We start from the raw sequence: 21,887 nt of genomic DNA, 5'->3' as shown, positions 1-21,887 counted from the left end.
AGACTACGATCCCAAGTACACCAACAAGCCTGCAACAGAATGATTTAACAGGAAAAGAATGAATGTGTTGCAATGGCCCGGCCAAAGTTCAGACCCCAAACTGATTGAAATGCTGCGCAGGAGATGTGCATAAATTTACAAACCACAGTGAACTAATGCAATGTTGTAAATAAGTGTGAGCGGACCACAACAATGTGAGAGTGAAAAAGTCCTTCAAAAAATAGTTACTTCAAATCACTGCTACTGCTAAAAGTGGCTCTGCAAGACATCGAATCATGGGGTGTACTTACTTTTCACAGTTCTTTGGCTTTTTTTTTCATGTGTAGTTTGTCTCAGGTCCTGTTTACCTTATTTTAAAACCTGTTAAGGACTAGAGTTTTTTTTTTTTAGTTTTTCCAGATATGTAAAACCTGAGAGTGTACTTTCATTTTACCATGGCTGTAACTGAGTTTAAAAAAATGTAATATTATTTAACGTGATGTCATGGTCAATTGGGATAAAATGTGATGAGCGAAGACATTTGAACGACTCAGCATTGATTCCCTCTACATACTGCTGCCAGTATATGAGTACAGTCTAGTTTAAGAGAGTTCATAATGAAGCAGTAGTTTATTTTACTCTCAGTGGGCAGTGAGGGCAGTATCTGGCCAGTTTCTCTGCTATGAGGAAGATAAATCAAAGGAACAATAACAAAAATGACCACAGACCTCTCTGGGACCAGGCTGAACTGCTAAATGTGATAAAGGTGAGGCCTGACGAGCTCTGAGCCAATGGCAGTGCAGTTCTCGGCGTAATAAATTTAACACAAATTGCTTGCTTTAATTGGGTTCGTGATCTGTGGACTACAGTGTCAGGAGCCTCCAGTAAAAAGGGCTGACAAATGAGACACACCGATTTCTAGCACCGTTTAGTGTCGTTATAAAGACTGGGAAAATATTGGAGATGTCTGCAGAAAGAGAAAGGCTTTGTATCACCTGGATGGGGAAAACCGGGCAGGAAATACTTTGATTTGTAATAAAGACATGTGGACCCGGAAAAAGATCCTGAATTAGTCTAACAAACTTAACTAGCGGTAATAAAACTGTTTGTGTTCTCATTATCTGCAACATTATTGTATGTTGTAGATAATGATGTCAGCGAGAGACCAGAAATGCAATTAAGAGTTCTGCAAGCAAGTATAGTACAGTCATTCTTCTGGATCTTTTCTATTTAGCTGTGAGCAAGGCACCACAATAGAGCTTCCTGCACTCCATCCTTGTATTTTGAAGCACAGTTGATTATGTTATTGACTTCTTATATTACATCTTGAGCAGAGCTGATACTCAGTATGAGTTCTAGACATAATTTTAAGGTACTCTGTGAAGTTTCTGGCCTCTAGTAGAGATGTCAACCAAAGTTTTACGAAGATTTATATTTAGCCATTCGACTGTGCCGATGGTGTGAAGGCTTCAGACTATTCCTTTGATCTACAACTGAAGGTAATGTAGCAAGAAATATAGCAAGGAGTGAGCAAAGGCAATAAAAAGGAGGACTGCAAAGTCTAGTGCATAAATATGGAAGCAAACACTGCATGTAAAATAATGTTTTTGTAAAGCTTTTACAAAGTTTCATGAAGAAAGAGTGCACAGTGCACCTTTGCCTTTAAGTCCAGTGATTGCTCTAAGCGATTATCAGCATTCAAAGCAGTTCAAACAAAGAACCTGTAATCCTGTAGATTAGTTTCATAAGATGTGGTAGATTATTTTTACAAGATGACGGTATAATCATAGTCTGAAAAAGTGCATAATTTTAGATTCAACCTTATTCAACACATAATTTGTGTGTTTTTTTATGAAAGAAGAATGAAAACATTTCTGAAAAGTCAGTGTGGCGAGACCTAGAATAGCAAGCAGGAGCTACGTCGGGGACATAATGACACGCACCAGCTGGGGTTGCGGAAAACAGCTTGTACTCCTACATCCAGAATCAGCGCGGCCACAGTGTGACAGACACAGGATCACACAGATGAGAAATTCAGTCAGATGTTGAGGAAAGTTGTGAAACTTTTGTGTCATTTTGTGTCACTCCAGACTTTAAAAGTTTGTCTTTGGACACTTGCTGTTTTTTTTTTACTCATTTTCAGTTCAGTCCTAGTACCTGACTGTTTTAAGCCTCTTAAATCTTTTTTTTTTTTTTTAATCTATGAACAAAGAAAAAGCCTAGTTTGACAGGCATACTACAGCATAAAAATAATAGTGCTATTAGCAAAAAGCCTGACATATCTTGCATGGTGTGGAGCACATCCTTAAAAAATTTGACGAAAGTAGACAAGTGAAGGAAAAGCAAAAAATGTCAGACCTAAAACCTATCTACAGCAGATGAACAGTATCAGAAAGTCATGTTCATAAAAAATAGGGAAAAAATCCAACACGGCAGACCTGACACAGGACCTGAGAGAAGCCTCTGACCCTTCACGCATCTACTGTTCAGCAAAGCATAATCAGAAATGGTCTCAGTGGAGGGGTGTCTGTCAAGAAGCCACGTGTAGGGAATATGTCTGTGAAGGTTCTCAGTCATCCAGATCATCGTAGTCAAGGGAGCTTTCAACGAAAAGCGTCTGGACTTCTTTAAGTTGCTTGAAAACGTTTCACCTCTCATCCGAGAAGCTTCCGAACTGAAGAAGCTTCTTGGGCTGGGTTATGCCAAATTACACAAGAACTGGACCGAAAACCAGTGGCAGCAGATGGAGTGATGTGAAAATCTTAATCATCAAAATCATCATCAATACATATGCAGCACTGTGAAGCACTGTCAGGGTTTTGCTCTAAACTGGGTCTAAACTTCAGTAGTGATCGGGATCTTACTGGTAGAATCATGAAGCCAGCAAAGTAACCTCTGTGCAATGTTCCACCATGCAATACCATATGGGAAACATCTGATTGGAAATAAGGGGTGCCTTGAGACTGTTGCAAACGACCGTATGATATTTCTAGTCTTTGTGCACCAGATATGAAAGTGTATTCAGTGTATAGACCCTTTTTCCCCAAAACCCGTAAACCTGCATAAGCTGTATATAAAAATGTATGGTGATGATTTGTAAACTATATAAACCTTCCCTATGCTCAGCTGAAATTAAATAAGCCTAATGGAACTACTGTGGTGCTGTAGTAGCAGCAAAAGTGTCCAAACTTTCAATATGGCATGACGCACTGGGTCAAGTTAGTTTCATTCAGTCAATCATTCATTCATTGATAGTAAAATAAAGGGGAAATAAAAGGTACTGGCCATTATTGTCCCAACACGAAGACATGGTATTACAAGCAAGACAGACCCACAAGTGGAACCAGCAAGTAAAAAGAAGTGTTCCTCCGCCCTGAGGCCCAGCTCAATGTCAGTTTTATACAACAACACACACTTGCACACCTGCACACAGACATGCATACGGAGTCTAGACTGGGTCCTGGGGCAACGAGGGATGCGATAAAGAAATCTCTGTCCAATGATATCTTCCACTGATAACTATGTGTGAAGGTCATTTGTCCCCTGCGTTGGCAAGACTCTCAATAAATCACAGTGGAATTGGCATGATGGGTATTCGCGTAGGCAGCTACTGCCTCCCAGTCTTTCCACCCTTCCATCTTCTCCTTGTCGCCAGTAACCCAAGCAGATGTGTACGATAAATAATGACACATCTGGGCAATTTCATCTGTTACAGTATAGTTGGAGCAGACATTCCATGGTCACTATCCTGTGAGACGACTTCATTTTTTTCTGCCTTCCAGTATTTTGACATTTCAGTGTAGTGAGTTATGGGAACCTACCTTTATTCTGGCTACAGTTCTTTACTTGGCTTTTGACATTGTAGATAATAATAATTGTTCATTTGATGATTATTCCCACATTCACTTCTTATTCATGCTTGTTTAGAATCAATTGCCAAACGTTTGACTGTTTATAAATATTGCAGGGAAAAGTTAATACACCTAAAATGTATTTTAGACATCACTTGATAGCAATTTCTTGTATGTATACAGCACACATATGCCTTTCCTTCTATTTCTTGGCTACAGGCAGTTGCCAGGCAACCAGCAGAGACTCTGGGAGGTTACTGATGCCGGCCAAGAAAAAGTTGCACACTGAGCATTGGAGGTCCTACTAACCAGAATTTTGAAACTAAGCTAAACTAACTGGCTGCTTGCTGCAGCTCCGTTTTTTAACAGCCAGAGAGCAGTTAAGCATATTTCCCAAATGTCAAAGTATTTCATTAACAACTGATGTCAGATGCTTGCTAAAATTAATATGCTTCTCCACAAGTTGTCATGCCAAATGTGACATCTGTTATTGCAGTTTTGGAAACCAGTGGTGAGACATTTTTGTGCACCTTTTTTCGTGCGAACCAGGGGATATGATGCGTTTTGACAGCGAGCACTGATGTTAGGACTTACACTTCACTGAGCAGAAGGCCAAAAAATAAAAAATAAAAAAATCACGATTCCAGGCTCAAGGATGATCTAAAACATTAATGCATTTCACTAAATGAGCTGCTCATTGTAAAGAATCGCTTTCTAGATTATCTATTAATAAGGTTGAATCTTAAATCAGTCCTTTATTTAACCTCTTCACTGTGATGCTTTTGCTGCGTTTCACATAGAGGACAAAGACACGCCAAAGGCATGAAACCAGGCTGAACCAAAATTGTTTTCTCACATTCTTATGCAGATTGCAGTTACATGCGTGTGTGTGTGTGCGTTGTGCATACACATGTGCACACATCTGCTTGTGCATGTGTGTATGAGTGTGTCCCTGTGCGCGCCCAGGCACAACACTCATAACAAGTGAGCGTGCGTGTGTGTGCATGGGGTGTACTTATAAGAGCAGCAGGTTTGGCCCCCGAGGCGATGACAAAGCGATCAAACTCTATGTGTCACATATAAATTGCTTTGACCTTTTTTTCCTCTCAGACTCATGGCTCGATGGCAACAAGGGACATTTTACCCAACTGGAAAGAGTGCTCAAGTCTGCAAAACATGAGGAAATGGCAAGCGAGGAAATTAACAGTGGTAAGTGTTTGTCCTCTACGGGGTCAAAACGCACCACTTTGTTCCCTTGTGTTTATGCTTTGCCAATTTTTCAAGAAGACATCTGAAAAAGCTTACACGTTGATTTCAACACTGTGTTCTGAGAGAAAATTAAATTAGTATACAGACTGCATGATTGTGGACAACAAAATGTTCCTCTGTATTTCAAACTCTTGCTGTTGCCAAGCAGACAGGTCAGCAGTGTTCATTCATTTGCAACAGAGCTGCCCACTTATGTAGCATTTGCTATTATACCACTTAAACCCATTAAGCAGAGTAGCCATTTTGTTTTGGAGCCCATGGTTGTCACACTCTTGACCACTTTCATACATTTCAATTCTTGATGGCCGCATAAGTAGCCTTCAGAAATGAACTTGTTGTCTATGGTGGCCATCTGGCCAAAAGTCATGTATATAAATGGACCTGGAGACACTTGACTTCTGTAGCTATCAGCCGTGATTACTCTCTTGGCCTAATACAATATTCATGCATTAGAGAGGGCTTGCATTACTTTCTTTCTCCTCCTCACGCTGCCATCGGTAATTGAAATTTCTGAAGTGCGGCATGTTTAATAATGGAATTAATTTCCCGTGCAATGTGTATGTGATTGGCCATGCACAAGGAGCTGGGAGAGCCGGCTCCATTTCAAGGAGAAAAAGGCAGACTGTGCCATATTGCTAGATTTATGAATTTATGACAGAAGGAATGATAGTCACATTATTTAAGATTACATTTATGATGATCATATTTAATTCTTTGCTATATAATACTGTCATGAGGACACACGTCTAATACAATTTGACTTTATTTTTTATTCCAGCAGCATAAACAGCTATTATAGGCAAAGGCAGCAGTGTGTGACCTCTGCTGTTTCGGACGGGTTTTGTTTTGGGGTTTTTTTGCTTTTTTTCACCCCCAATACAACAAACATCAATTGCGTGAGGAAAGAAAATGAAAAACAAGCTATAAAGGAGAACATGAAGAAACTAGAAGAAAGGCACAAAGTTATGAGGAGCACTTTAAAATAAATGTAGCAGATGTGGGCGAGAGACCGAGCCTCGTGTGAAGGCTAATGATCAAGCTGGTTTGACTTTTCAAGCAGTTAATGTGGAACAGACTGTTTCTGGCAAGACAAGTCCAAATGACAGGCCATCACAGCAAAAAGAACAAAGGAGGAGCTCTCCTAAGAAAAGTGTTCATGTGGGAATAGTCATGTTTGGAATCTGTTTGGAAGATTTTCTGGATACCTTTGTTCTCCACCCACACTCTGATTGGAAACCTCTTGTCCTTAAGGCAGCTCCTCCCTGTTTGCTAGTTAAACCACAAATAAGATGAGCGCTTCTAAATATCACAGTATAACATAATGATTTTCATGCATTGATTTGTTAGGAAAACACTGGACAAGCGCACAATTAATTTTCCTGCTTTACAGTTGACAGCAAGGGTTGAGGCTGGCACAAGGGGAGGGGTCAGTGCAATGAGAGTGTAATGGAAACAGTGTGCTCAGCACAATAATGCTGTATGTCCCGGCCTGGGCATATTAGACTAATGAAATGTTCACAGGCTGTAATTGGTGTAATGAGAGGGCAGACTGCGACGAAGGGTGAGAAACATAGGGCCGCAATTAAGGGCTGCAGAGCAGAAAGTAGAGAAGGTATAATTTAAGAAATTAGAAAAGTTGGAACTTTATATTTCCACAAAAGAAAATAGGTTCAGTAGCTGAGAAAAATAGTACAAAATGTCCTTTGGAGAACAATTTTGTACTTCAATCAATGATCAGACGTGAACATTACTCAAATTAGCCAGAGGTGATTATTCGATATGGGAACATCTGATAATTGAATTTTCCAAATTCCCACAAAAAACTGCTGCACTTCTTTATAATTTTGTCATTCAATGGCTTTCACTAAACATGTCCTGAGTACTTCATTAAAGCACGAAAATTATGGTTTTTGAGGCAAAAAACAAGACATTTCTGCTCGTGAAACAGAAAAAGTCATATGGTCGTACAGTCGTATTTAGCGACTTGAAGCTACAGCATAGTAATTTCCACTAAATAACCACAAATCTTGCAACTATAAAAGGTACTGCCCACACGCTCTCTGACAATTTCACAGTTCGGGAATGAACATAGACTACCAACAAACACTGACAAATCATAAAATGCAAGGATGCCGTGAGGAACACAAATAATTTAGTACCAGAATGAGTGGGAGGAGGAGAGCAAGAGCAAGAACAAAACGAGAAAGACAAAAGGTGAGAAAGCATCAAAGAATGATGAGACTGGGAGAGAGCGAGTTAAACCGAGACGTTTGTGGGCAAAGTGAGTTCAATTCAAATACCCAATGATTACGTCTCCTAACATGTCAAGTACATTTCCATTTAAAGTGCTTGCTTAAACACCCATGAAGAGGTGCTCTACGGGCGTGCCGCACACAGTAATAGCTGGAGGTCTCCTAAGACCCTGAAGCCTTGTAATGGCCATGTTCTTCCTCAGCACCTTGCCTCTCTGTCACAAACAAGCAGTGTTGGGACTAACGTGTTATTAAGTAACACGTTACAGTAACTACGTTATTATTGTGGTAACGAGCACGGTAACTAGTTATTATGCCAAAACCAGTAAAGCGTTACTTGTAATCCGATTATTTTTTTCAAGTAACGAGTAAAGTAAGGGATTACTATTGCAAAAACGGTAATTAGATTACCGTTACTTTCCCGTAGGAACGCTGCGTTACTGCGTTATTAAAACCGTGATTTTTTTTGCAAGAATGTCTCATGACAGTGACGTAAGCAAGGAAAAGGGAGGCAAGAGGAGAGACCCGAAGTGGCTGCTGGTCCGAGAGTGTCAGGTGAACTGAACTTCAGGTAAGAAGTTATAACCTGCAGTCCATCTGGGTCAGATATGAACCAAGTTTAGGTGGAGTTTATTTATGCTGACTTTTTCGTACTGCGTGCTAGCTAGCATGACGGAGTTTCTATACAGCTGGGTGGTGCTATGTTACTGGTGTTGAACTTTATTTTGTTCATAAGGTTAATTATTAGAGTTTCCAACCGTCCCATAAAAAACAGAATTTCTCGTATTCAGAGAAAATATTACGGGTTTCTTATTGAGGTGAAAAGGAACATTTTGTCCCAGACTTCAGCTACAATGAAAAAGACACAAAGCTGGAGTTATTCTGTGTTTACGCTGCACAGCTGCCTCTTCTTCTCTCATCCTCTCACCCTCCCTCTCCTGTTTCTACTATATCATGAAACTGATCAATGATCAGCTGATCAGCTTTTCTCTCTTGTGGGTGACTGTAGCTCAGGTGGCAGAGCAGGTCAGCCACTAATCAGAAGGTCGGTGGTTTGATCCCAGGCTGCCTCCTGGCTGCATGCCAAATATCCTTGGGCAAGATACTAACCCCATGTTTGCCTACTGGTGGTGGTCAGAGGGCCCGGTGGCGCCAGTGTCCGGCAGCCTCGCCTCTGTCAGTGCGCCCCAGGGCAGCTGTGGCTACAATGTAGCTTGCCATCGCCAGTGTGTGAATGTGTGTGTGAATGGGTGAATGACTGAATGTAGTGTGAAGCGCTTTGGGGTCCTTAGGGACTAGAAAAGCGCTATACAAATGCAGGCCATTTACCATTTTATTTATCGCCCACTTTGCGCCAGAAAGAGGAAACCAGCGGATGTCGCGGTAAACAACAGCAGCACGTTTAAGCTTGATCAGCTGTTGTTAGAATTTATTTAATATTAATTTCTACTATCAGCTGATGTTTGCTGGAGCCACAGCTGTAAACCTGCTGGTCATGATATGGTTTGGTTATGTGATGAGAGGGAAACATGAAGATGAAACCAGGAGATGTCCTTACTGGATCATCAGAGCTGTGATGGAGAAACAGGTTTACCTTTTGGTGACATGAATGAGTTGAAGGGAAGTTATGAACTGTTTCTGAGAGACAAATAACACCAGGATCCTTTTTTAGGTAGCTGACAGCTGGTAACTGTGCAGGGGCGGGTCTAGCAAAGTGTTGCCAGGGGTCCATGTAGGGCATTAAAAGGGAAAGGGGGGCACAAGGAAATACTTTCTTATTCTCATTTAAAATGTCTCACTTTTAAAAAAGATTGATACATATATACCATCAGAACAGTGTACATCACTGTCACAACAGTGTTTATTTTCATTCAAAGGCTTTATGATTTTTCCTATAATGGTGCGACGGTCTCTAGTCAAAATGCCTGGGCCAATTTTTTGTCCCAGTCGAGCTCTGTATGCAGCTCATCTGCAGTCTGGTGTTACCTACATCTTCCTATTCAGAAGGCAGAATTTCCGAGTTCTGAGTACAATCGAAAGCACCACGACTGCAGTTTTTGTGTTGGATGTAAAAAGCAGGCTAGGATAGAATCAGGCGTGGGATTTCTCTCGTGGAAATGTGCACATTATTTTTTCCTTTCTATTGGTAGGTGGCACAGTGCACTTGTAGCAAGTAAGCAAGCTAGAATACTGGCAATCTTGCTGGGTATCCAGTTACGGAAGCAACACATTAACAAGAGAATTCTGAGTAAAACCAAAGTTACTTTCCCTAGTAACTAGTTACTCTGAAAGTAACGAGTAACTTGAAGTAACTGAGTTACTTTTGATAGAAGTAACTAGTAATGTAACTAAGTTACTAATTTAAAGTAACTTACCCAACACTGCAAACAAGGATGCAGTGGACTCAAGAGCAGACTCAATTGCTCGAACTATGTGCAATTTATTGAAAGGAAAAAGAACTTAAACAAGACTAGGTCTAACAGAAATCATTCGCAGGAGCTGAGGGAGGCCCGAGGGTGGAGAAACAGACGTTGAACACAAGGAGAACACGGGCGGGAACTTCTGCAAACACAGGAGAAGGGTTTAACTGAATGGGAAACAATTAAAGGGCAGAGGTGAGTGGTACTAGTGGAGAGTCTTGTGCTTACTTGAAAACACGGGCTAAGGGGTTGCCGTGGGAGCGTCCCAGGGATGGTTGAGAGTGTGGGGAAGCTGGTCCAAGTTCCAAGGTGTCCAGGGAAGTTGTAGTACGGGCTGGAGGGCAGGCTGAGGAGAAGGTGAGTGGGTGGTCCTAGGGTTCTAGGCAGACTGGAGAACGGGATGGAAACAGAACCAGCGCTGCTGATAACGGGTGATGAATCACGGGTGGTAGCAGGACGAACTGGCGAGGAGTGGCAGGTAGTGCCGGCTTAAAAACCCTCTAGATGGAGCCCCGGAAATTGGAAGCAGGGGATGAGCTGTCCAACTCCACCCCAGGGGACGGACAACAGGAACCTGGACCACACCCGACCAGACACTCCCACAGCATATGACACTCTCTAGCTCTGCTTTAAACAGTGTAATGTGTCTGTGCAAATGTAAGTCCAAAATTCCCTTTTCATTATCTTGGTTTAGTTCTCCATCATGCCCTTAAAGGCAAATGGAATAAAATCATCATTTTACTGAGCTCCCCCTTAAGGTGGTCTTCTTTAGCAGCACTGCAACGTTTCCAGTCATTGTTATTTTTTTGTGATTCATGAAAGTCCAGTTCTGACCACTTGCATTTGGGAGTCCATGATCCATGCCGGACCCCCTCTGCTGTGACAAACAGACAATGCCACCCTTCAAATCGCTGGGGTGAGCAAAGATTGTATTTGTGCGGCTTTTCAGCGTCAGCTTTTTTTTCTCTAAATGTACTTCGTCAGAAGCCTCATGGGGGAGATTTAGTGCAAACCACACTGTCACAGGCATTCATGTGCTTACACTAATGACCCAGTGCAATTTAACACTGCTGTTTGATCCATGGGTTGAAGCTACAGTTATGTTCCCCTAATGAAAGTTGGGTGAGTTTTATATTTGCTTGCTTTACTTATTCTCTGAGGAAGTTTGAGGTCCGTGCAAATGGTCAAAAAAGGAGTTTCAGTGACCCTGCTGGCCATCACAATATGCCTGATAGGCTGAGTCTTTATTGTTTCTGTTGTATCTGCTCCCTCTTCAGCACATTTTGAGCATTTTAAGGACATTTCCTATCACTGTTACACAGATGACATTCAGTTGTTTATCTCTTTTAAGTCCCAAGAGGTCACACATTCATGCATACTGTAGGTGCTTAGACTCAGTTAAAAAGTGGATGGCTGATAATATTCTCCAGTTTAATGAAAAGAAAAGAAAAGTCCTTGTTTGTGTCTCCAAAAGATTTCTGTCTGAGATCATAGAAAATCAAGGTCCCCTTGTCATGTTTTGGTAAATCTTCCATCAGCAACCTTGGAGTGACTCTTGATGCTGCTCTCACTTTAGATGCTCACATTAAACCTCTGGTTCACTCTTACTTTTATCACATAAGAAATATTGCCAAGTTGAGTTCCTCTGTGTCACACACCGACTTGGAGATTGTTATTCATGCCCCATCATGTCTGGATTACTGTAATTCATTGTTCACTTGTCTTAACAAAACCCCACTGGAATGTCTGCAGGTTGTTAAGAACTTCAATAATTCAGCGAGTAAATGGTAAAAAGGTAAATGGCCTGTATTTGTATAGCGCTTTACTTAGTCCCTAAGGACCCCAACGCGCTTTACACTACATTCAGTCATCCACCCATTCACACACACATTCACACACTGGTGATGGCAAGCTACATTGTAGCCACAGCTGCTAATCCAGCAGTAGCTAATCCAGTTTCACCGGCTCCCCATCAAGATCACTTTAAGATTCTGGTTTTGACTTTGAGAGCTCTGCATGGACAAGCACCAGCATACATCAGTGATCTTTTACATCCATACAGCCTGAGCAGGACCCTGAGGTCACATGATCAAGGCCTGCTGGCTGTGCATCATTCAAGGCTGAAAACTAAAGGACACTGAGCTTTAAAACTGGAAGAGTTCCAGGATTTCACAGGAGCATTACCCTGATGTGGGCATCAGCAAAATTCAAATCAGGTATGTTTTTTTTTATTTTTTTTAATGGAGAAGATGAGGAACTTAATGATTGAACCTTTTATATTTACTCCACTACAGTATGCTGACTAGCCATTTGCTGACTTTGTTTGTATTTGTTGTTGTTGTAAAGATTGTGTGAAGCAGATCAGAGCTTTTGTTCCCCAAACAGGTGAAAGTGATGCTGAACACAAACAGGAAAACTTGCAGACCATTAAACCAAAACAATGAGGCGAACGATACTAAAACAGAGGTAAAATGCAGTGTTAGGTACTATTTCTCTAATTAGATATATTACGCATAACATAACTCGGACTTTAACGTAGTATGATGTGTCTCTACATAGAAAGGACCCACATGGCTTGTAGTATAAAGTGTTTTCAGTGACACTAGTGCCACCCTGCATCTCAATGTGGGCAGAGGTTGGTGTAAAGACATAAAAATGTTGGTATCTCTGATATAGTTTTGATTCTTGATTGCAATGGGTGACCAAACCCTAGAGGAACAACTGACACATGCTGACCCAAACAGATCTCAAACCTAGGAATGGTTTTAGCTCACTGAGTCCACCTGAAAGGGGCAATGCTCGTTTGACCCACTTGTAACAGAAAGGAAACACTGACAGGTGCAGATTTAAAGCGAGAGAGTTAATGCACTGGGAAAACCAGCTGACATCTTCTCAGGTGACGGCTACAAGAAATGTGAATCAGCCTCAGCCACCTGATTTCTAAGAAAATTTAGCTTTGCCAGTGTTTCTTATTAATGTTATCCATCTCCAGTATTTAGGTTGTCACATTAACACATCATACATATTGACTTGTCACAGCAACAAAAGCAGAGCAGGTGGCCTGAGGAAAGGTGACACCAACATTAGCTGCTATTAGTGGTCACACCAGATCTAGTGAAAAAAACTGCATTAAAAAAAAGCAGAAAATGCCTTGTTAATTATCTTCTGGTGCATTATCCTTTCTTTTTAGAGAGGTTTATATGAAAATTATATAAGAAAAATTTGCAAAAATTAAAAACCATGAATTGCTTTATTTTCGATTTTTTTTTAACTGTACACAGGTGTGGAACCACTAAGTGGATTTACCTGACCAAGGATCTGCTTTATTGCCTAGATAAAGTTTCCATTTGCAGTGAAAAACATTAATTTTTTTAAAAAGTTGAGGGAAAAAAACCCAAAATAACCAAATTTACATTAGCATGCCACATTACTGTTCATTATTTATTTGTAAACTTAATGAAACATGAAAGTTTCTTAATCCTGAAGCACATTCACACCAGCGTTCCTGCTGGCTGCATTCAGCATTGATAATCCTGGCACTCCCTGCAGGTCCGTGTATTAAAATGCACCGCTGATGTTTGCCTTTGTGGAAAGGCCTTTATTATTAAAGTGCCCTCACCTGCTAACACATTACAGCCCGTAAACAACATGAATGATGTGCTGAGCACTGCAGCCTAACACACATTTATTAAATTACACTTTTCAGCCACACATCAGCTTTCTCCTTTGATTCATTTCCATTAATGAGTTTGCTGATGTAGACTGGCATGCTGTAATGAAAAGGTAAAGACAAGCAAGCAGGAGAGCCATAAATAAGTCTCAGAGCATGAGGAATAATGACAGGAGTTTAATGTCCAATTAGATTAAAAGGCTCTCTGACACAAAAGCGGGATGCTGAGTGCACTGCTCAATGAGCCTGTGAGCGACATTGATTAACGCTAAACGGATCTATTACTCTCATCCATGGACCTGATCAACAGCTCTACCTGGCACTTCTCTAACACTATAAATGTGTGTACAGTTGTACCTGCAGCTTCGTCTTCTGCTACCTCTTCTTCCTTTGGCTGCTTCCTTTAGGGTTCGCCACAGTAGACTGTCTGCCTCCATACGGGCCTTGTATGGATTATCCTGATCCACATGTTTGATTTAGTAAATATTTTATTCGAGATACACTTAGTGAGACAATTCTCCTTATTTATCCTGTTTCAGGACAACCAAGATGACAAGCTTCCTGTAATCTTGTAGCTGGGTTGTATACTTGTACCCATATATTTCTGCAGGAAAAGTTTTCTACCTATCAGTTGGGCAGATGAACTGGCAACTAATATAAAAAAAATTGTTTGTGCATTTTTCCAAAGACATGCGGGGGATTTTTTTCCCTTAATAATTCTGATGCTTGCAAAAGCAAGGTGGTTTTGGCGTCTATTTCTGCAGATATAAGAGGCAAGAGAGTTTTCTTCTTGTGAAGCCGAGCAGAGGCCTGATAACATTCCACTTTATTCTAGCTGAAAAAACATGATAGTCTGTCTATCATCATATTTGTTTTCAGACACTTGTCAGCCTCAGCTTGCATCTTCTGTTTGAGCTGAACATGAGAGAGAGGGTTGCAGAGGTGTTAAATCTGCTTTGCTGCAGGGGAAGAAAACTACCTTGTAGTTGTGGCTCCTCATTATTCTGCCAGCAGAGCTTTGCTCTGTTGAGGAGAGATAGATGGAAAGATGACAGATGCCCTCCTGTGGAGGAGTATGTCAGCACCTTTGACATAAAACACAGTCTGCATTAACATACACAGTTACCATTGTGTGATGTGCACTGCACCACGGAGATCAAAAAGGCAATATTATATAACAAAAGGCATTGTACGCGTCTAACGTTTGAGGTTTCTCTCTAGGATCTCTACAGTATTTATTATAGGTCAGAAACCATGTGTGAGTCATTAATAATATACTTGAGAGAATGTTAGATGCCTGCTGCCTGACTTTACTTTTTTATTACAATGCAAATGCGCTCTAAATCTTTTTAGAATGACATAATCATCATTGTTCTAAGGTTGATTTTCTAATAAATACAACATGTGTCATGTCCCATTTCCACAATTCATGCATTGTGGGATTATTTTTCCCCCTGCCTACTGTTACACTAAACAGCAAGGAAGAAAAATTGCACTATGCTTGTGCCAAATTCAAAAAAACGAGGACTCGAAATAGAGAAGCAAAGTGATTCACAATGGGACGAACCACGCTGTGATGATAGAAAATTACAAGGAATAATATGAAGTCACTACAATGCAGACTTGCTGTTAGAGATTTTTCAGGCAACAAAACAAAACCATTTTATAAAATCACTGATTATAATTTCTAGCTCCTTGTTTTGTGTTTTGTTGGCTCGCAGCATCATTTGCAAGACTGTATTAACATTGCAATTTACAATATCATTTGTAACCATCAAATGTTTGGCATTCTGAGATGTTTTTTTTCCAGTAATTGGTGGTCATATGTAAAAGGAAATATCTTCCTATTCAAATCAACATCATTAAGTGTGTTGCAGCACAGTGACAAAAAATGGTTGTTATCCGTGGAGGTTGGGAGACACTGACCCTAGTCTTCTCGGCAAGCATCTCATCAGTGATATTCCAGGTAAGTCAGAAATTCTTGTTACGTGGTTTGTAACTGTGAAAATCCATTTCACATTAAAAATGTATACAGAGTAGGCACGAACAAACCACCTCTCCGAGATAATTTATAATAAACACAGCCTGTATTCAAATTCAGATCATGTGCACTCATTTGCATATGTTATTGGTTAATTACAACATGCCAGTCACATAATGTTTTCATTACATATTTGTATCTGAAATTGCTGCTGCCACATTTTAGACTCAGAAGCCTGAAGTCATATTTGCATCAAACAGCACTGAAGAAAATTTTGTTTGGGGACAAAAATGCATTTTGTCTGGTGGTCCGTAGCACAGATAGTCTATCACACCTTTCTCCATTATTTGTGAACCAATCTAATGTCTTCATTTTTTTTTAAAATGCCCCAAGAATGTGTCTAAATTATTTTTCCTTTATAATGGCCAGCTTTGTCTTATTCCATTACACACTGCACAGCAGATAGGATTATGTCTCAGCCCAAAAGGATCCCTGTGCCTCCCCACCTCTGCCTGCAATATATTTAAGCACAGTAACATCCATTAGATTGCCGGGACCCTGAGTTTTCTAGCTGAACATTGTAGTGTAATCACATGGTCTCGTGACTCATTTCACCAGTGGTATTAATGTTGTGCCCCGTCGCTCTAGTTGCTGCAATAACTAGGGCAACTGAGACAAAGTAATCCATTTGTAACTAACAGCTACACAGTCCTAAAATATAAAAGTCTTATAAATAGCTTTGTCTAGTAAATACCTGGGTTATATTTTCACCTCCATCAGTTCTTCAGAAGGGACAATTTAGAGCTGGGAGACACAATCTCTCATCCTGGTCTACCCCGGGGTCTCATCTCAGTAGGACATGCCCTAGAAATCTCACCAAGGAGGTTTTCTAGAGGCGTCCAAGTCAAATGCCCTAACTACATCAAATGGCTCCTTTTGATGGAGAGGAGCTGTGACTTCTCCTCCTCACCCTATTTCTAAGTCTGAGCTCAGACACCTTTTGGAGGAAGTTCATTTCTGTCACTTGTATCTATAATGTTGTTCTTTTAGTCATTAGCCACAGTTCCTGGCCATAGGTAAGGGTGGGAACATAAATAAATCACTGCCTTCGCCTTAACACTCTGCTTCTTCTCCAGCACAGCAGATGGCCCAGCATCCATATCACTGCACATCCTGCACCAACTTGTCTGTCAATCTTTTGCTCCACTTTCCCCCCCACATGTGAACAAGGCCTGAAGATATTGAAACTCCTCCACCCACCTGGAGTAGGTGGGTGGAGGATACACGGTATCAGTTGTTTTGGGGTTTTTGTTACTTTCTCAGTGTCCTCTTTCCTGGTAATGGGACAAGTCATCCCCCTCCTCCCCAGACTCTGTGGAGATCATAAATGTATTCCCTCCAACCCCTGACTATATCCCCAGCTGAGGTCAGCAACACTTCATTGTCACTGCATATACTATTCGGCAGAACACTGCTTCCCCCTCCTGAGTCATCAGACACTTTGCCAGAGTCATTTCAATGCCAGTAGAAAGTCTTTCTCCATGGTCTAGTGTTTTTGCATCAGCCATTGCCAAAGCCACACTCCACTTGGCCCGACTCTGTCAACTGTCTCCACAGTCTCACAAGCTAACCAAGTTTGAATTAATATTCGACCTCAGGCTCCCTTCACCTCTGGTGTCCACTCTGTGGTTCAGGGCGTGCTGACCATCTGCAGATCTGCGCAGCAACCCCAGCAGTACATCTGCAAAACTCAACGAACCAAATTTCACTCAAAATGCTTTTGAAATGATAGTAGTTGAAGATTTTTCAGACCACATTACACCCAAGCCCTAGGGCCCTTTCCATAGGTTGAACACAGACCCGTGTAGTGCTGTCCTTAGGGGATAAGACCAGCAAATAATCAACCATGAGCCCCTCTAGGCTTTGCTCTCAGCCTCTCATGGGCAAGGTGATGTGCTCTGTTAATTTTCTCTTTATAGGGGTCTCGTGGCCCCGCACCTAGGAGTAATTTGCCTTGGAAGACCCTACCAGGGGGGAACTGCCCCTAACGTCATAGTCACTGAGATCACTTGGACACAGAAACCCTTCAACCACAGTAAGATGGTAATTGGTGGAGGAGCACAGAGGGGTTTTTCAGGTCTTATTCTGAACATTCCTGATTTCTGTAGCCCCAAAAAACAGGTTGATAAATTCAGTAAAAGCTATTTATTAATGAGGAGAAAAAACAAGCTAAAATATTCCTGGCTTCAGAGGTTTGTGATAATTATACATCTTCTTGTATGTCTTACCTGGACATCAAATGTTGGAATGTCTTTAAAAAATGCCAAAAAAAAAAATCATGAAATTTTAATGAATATAATTTGTGTTCTTCCTTATCCTATTAGTTTTGTTCATCTGAGAAAGCAACAAAACACTGCGGTTTAATGAGTTCTTAATGCTTTGAAAACATTTTGCAAGGCCATGCTTTTCACCTTCTGAAGACTAAATATTGAGCTTTTTTTTTTTTTTTTTAAATCCCTTCCCTACCGTCTGCTCAAGGGGTGCAGAAAATAGTGCACTATTAGCACTGGTGGAGCAGAAAACCATTCAGCTGCACTTTTTCCACATAGGTTTGAATCAATTTGTTTTCTCACTCTTCATAAGTGCCTCACCTAGCCAATGTTATTGCTTAATTTATTTCTTGGCAGTGGATAAAGTCACATACACACCCACACGTTTCTATATCTGGAGCTTCCTTTCCACCTCTTCATAGCATTCAAACTTCATATCACCAAGACAACGCCACTGCATAGTTGTGTGTATCTAGTTATGTGCACATAGTGTACTCAGAGAAGTTTCTTTCACTTTCTTCAGTTTTTCTTCTGCTTTTGTTTTTGCAAGAATGTAAATCTCTGACTTAAGAAATATACAACTGAAGTAAGAGTTATATCTTGCACGTTATTGGCGTGTATCGAGTCACAACACAATGTTTTTGCTGGTGGTATATTCCACTTAAAGCATCGTTGCAGAGAAGACGTAACATCCATCAAGTCTTACCTCAGCAGCGGAAGAGAAGTGGCTTTGTGAAGCAGTAAAATTACAAGTTACATTGTTCTAATATCAGAAAAACTTAATTAACTAGGTGAGCCTTAGGGGATCATTCAAAATGCCTCCCCAAGCAACAGCAGAGAGCACGAATGACCCCAAGCTACGACAGACCTGCTTACTGATACAGAAAATGTGATTGCTTTTCATATTCCAGTGAGTTTTCAACATTTCCCATTTTACCTCGGGATACTCAGACTCCAAACGCATCAGAATAGGTACGGTGCAGCACGAAGGGGCCGCACGCATGGGCGTTATTAGCTAAATGAATTTTAATAAATAACACCCGAGACATAATGAAACATAAGACAATATGAAAGATGAGATTAAATGCTTGTTGAAATATGTGAGACAGATAATGGGATACGGCGGTGAAACAGATGAGTTTAAGGAGGTGCGTAATACTGCGTGTTCAATTTATATGTAAATCAAACCTCCTAATAGAATGACCTCGACCAGGTGCCAGAGGATAGGAAAACGATCCCACCCAAAAGCATTTCTGAATTTTGAAATCTCGTGAGCTTCCACTGGAACACGGTGTCAACCTGGTGCTACAATAACCCATTAGAGAGTAGGCTGATTAGATGATTTATTTTTGTTACCACACCGCACCTACAACAATCTGCACGACACATATCAGTGACAGTCTCTGCTGGGTGTACGTGTACAGGTACTTTCAGCGGGAAGCAGGTTGCTCTCTACACCTATATATGTGTATGTGTAAGGTGAATGGATATGTGACAGACATACCACCACTCTCTCCAAGTGATCTCTGTCACCTTTTTGTCCTGTGCTCATCTCAAACACAGATCATATATGTCTGTCATACCGACCCTCTTTGTTAAGGAGACGGGAGAGGATAATCAGGAGAGGACAAATGATGTGCTGCAAATCCCCTGCTGCGTGACATTTGACCGTGCATGCACTGTAGACAAGCTAGCCTGTCCTCAGACGCTGCATAGCTACAGCCTAAAATGAAAAATAGATCTGAAATTATCAGAAAAAATAGTATGCATATCTCAGCAATTTATTTAAATTAAGAGTTCTTTTAAATTATTTTATTGTGGGTGTTTTCTGTGAAGTCATTATAGTATCTCTGTCTATCAGTCACTAATGGCATGGAGCAGTGGGAGGCCAGGACACCTGCGTCTGCTGCCTGATAATGAATATGATGAAGATGGATAATACTTTACCCTGTCTGAAACCACGCTCTCAGCTAGGGAGTGATTACTCTAGTAATTGGGATCCGTGGTGGCTGCCACTGGAGATGCTTGTGATGAGGCTGTCTCAACTGCAATGTAGATAACATTTACATTATTAAAACCCAGAGACACAACACCACAAATCAGCGCTAACAACCTCAAAATCAGATTTGTGAACTTTCATTGTAGATTTATATGTATAGTATAAGAAATTCTTCCTAGAGTGAGCTTTCGGGGACTCGGTTAAGATATGTTCACATCAGGTTCAAAAAGCTTCAGAATTGATGGGCTCAGTGAAGCAAAAGAACCTAACTGATTCTGACATGCTTCACCTGGGATTTCTCTAAACTTCTCACACAGGAATCCTCTGCCACACCTGTCTGGACACAAGTGCATGCTAAAAACAACACTGATATGCTAGTCATATAAAACAGACTGGAACAAAACAAAATACTTTTTTGGCCATTTGTATTAGTTGTGGTAGTCAGACAGATTGTACACGATAAACAGATATAGCCTCAATTTGATCAATTATGGGTTTGTGAAGTCTCATTTTGAGGCTCAAATCATTAGCTAATGCATCGTCAGCTAATGCTAGCAAGCCTGTTTAGCAAGCTATACACTACTAACTGGTGCAAAGTAACCTTTGAGTAAAATACAGTATTACACTCTAACAAACTAGTATAGATCTAATGGGCAGGCCCTTTTCTGTGACTCAAATTAACCGTGGTGAGCCGTGGTGAGACATATAACAGTTACAGCCACCTTTGACAGCACACCTGTCACTCACAGTGGCAATACTACTAATAATGCAAAACTTTAACTCCTGATCAAATTTGAATGGGTGAAAATCACCCCCTGTACAAATTTCATGTAGGGAGGAGTTACAGATGCTAGACTCAAAGTATGTTTATTTCTGCATTGCATTTTATATTTTAAAATATACCTTGTGAATAAGGGAGTCGTCGAAATTAGCTTCTTTTTTTTTAACTGCAGCTTTGGCTAACTTTTGGGGTTAGCCTCAGGTAGCCATTTGAGGAACTGCTATTAGTGCACTGCGTCATTGGCTTCATTTTATTCTTTGTTGTCTCAGAGTATGAGCTTCTAGTTCATCTAAGAAACCCAGAGACACAACAACACAAATCAGTGTTGACCAGTTTGTGACCTTTCATTGTGTATTTGTGTGACCGCTCCACCTTAGTTTACCACAGTGAACATTCAGCTACATTAGAGCTCCATGGGTATTCTGTTATTTCTGGGGTAAAAAAAAAAAAAAAGAGAGAGAGATTTATGAAGATCCCAGAGTGGTCATTACCAACTGGCACCACTTTTTTTTCCATTCTAGTGCAGTTTCCCATAATTCCCAAGAGACACTGGGTGCCCTCTAGGAAGTGTCCAAGTGCATAGTGGGTGCCGAGACTAAAGAGGGGGGTGCTGTTAATGACCATCTGCTCAGAGAGCAACCTTTTTAATGAAGACGGATGTTGGGAGGATCTGACCAGGGGGCTACAGGCAGGGGTCTAATGACACATCCTTCTATGTCTGGACCTTCTAGGTTGTCTTACATGACCTGACAGCCCTCACAATCGCACTTGTACCAAAGACTTCAAACAAGCTTCCTGAAACTGCAAGTACTCACACACACTTACAAGCTTGCACTGTGTCACTTAATGGTGAATGGTGAGGACACACATCTTAAGCAGTTTAAAACTATAGTAAACTTAGACCCTATAAAGCATACATGATGAAAAAAACAACTGCTATTCAAAGCTTTTCAAAAGTAAAATGTGAGTAGAAATGCATGCTTGTATCTTGTTGTATGCTTAATTTTCATGCTGAGAAGATCAGAGGGGTCACTACAAATGTGCCCACATGAAGAGGCTCTAGGTCTGGTGCACAAAAGTATTACAAGTAAAAAGAAAGCATTAGGCTTTGTGAATGAGCCACATCATGTAATGGTTGACTAACACAGATTTAATTAGATTTCTGTTACTTAAATTAAATTCCTTTTCGCTTTTGATCCACAACTTCTGTTGCCTGATCTTCTTTTCACTCTTTGTGTTTGTATTGAAGCCTTGGGAAATGTTTCTGTTGATTGGGCAGTGTCAGAGTGAACCCTGTGATTGTGCTCGAAAGCTCAGGCCTCTTCGTCCTAGATGTGATTCCAGAGCTTCGGTGG

At 40.9% G+C, this 21,887-nt stretch overlaps 2 long non-coding RNA genes across 2 annotated transcripts in view; one reads left to right on the top strand and one right to left on the bottom strand.

Moving 5' to 3' along the window:
• The window catches only part of LOC309710335, a 35,517-nt gene extending 23,398 nt beyond the window's left edge, over positions 1-12,119 (top strand). Inside the window, exons 2-4 of the long non-coding RNA XR_014277702.1 lie at positions 4,941-5,039; positions 9,848-9,966; positions 11,834-12,119. This is a non-coding gene — a long non-coding RNA (uncharacterized lncRNA). The remainder of the gene's footprint in view (positions 1-4,940; positions 5,040-9,847; positions 9,967-11,833) is intronic.
• Positions 12,120-18,750: 6,631 nt separating this feature from the next.
• LOC309710336 lies at positions 18,751-20,680 on the bottom strand. Its single transcript, XR_014277703.1, has 3 exons — positions 20,655-20,680; positions 20,041-20,088; positions 18,751-19,797 (listed from the first exon to the last, which is right to left on the bottom strand). It is a non-coding gene; the product is annotated as an uncharacterized lncRNA (long non-coding RNA).
• Between the last annotated feature and the right edge of the window lie 1,207 nt (positions 20,681-21,887).

Source organism: Aulonocara stuartgranti (genome assembly GCF_965226115.1).
Source record: "Aulonocara stuartgranti genome assembly, chromosome: 7".
Taxonomy (NCBI): domain Eukaryota; kingdom Metazoa; phylum Chordata; class Actinopteri; order Cichliformes; family Cichlidae; genus Aulonocara; species Aulonocara stuartgranti.
Note: the sequence above shows the minus strand (reverse complement) of the source record. Positions and strands in the feature narration are given on the sequence as shown.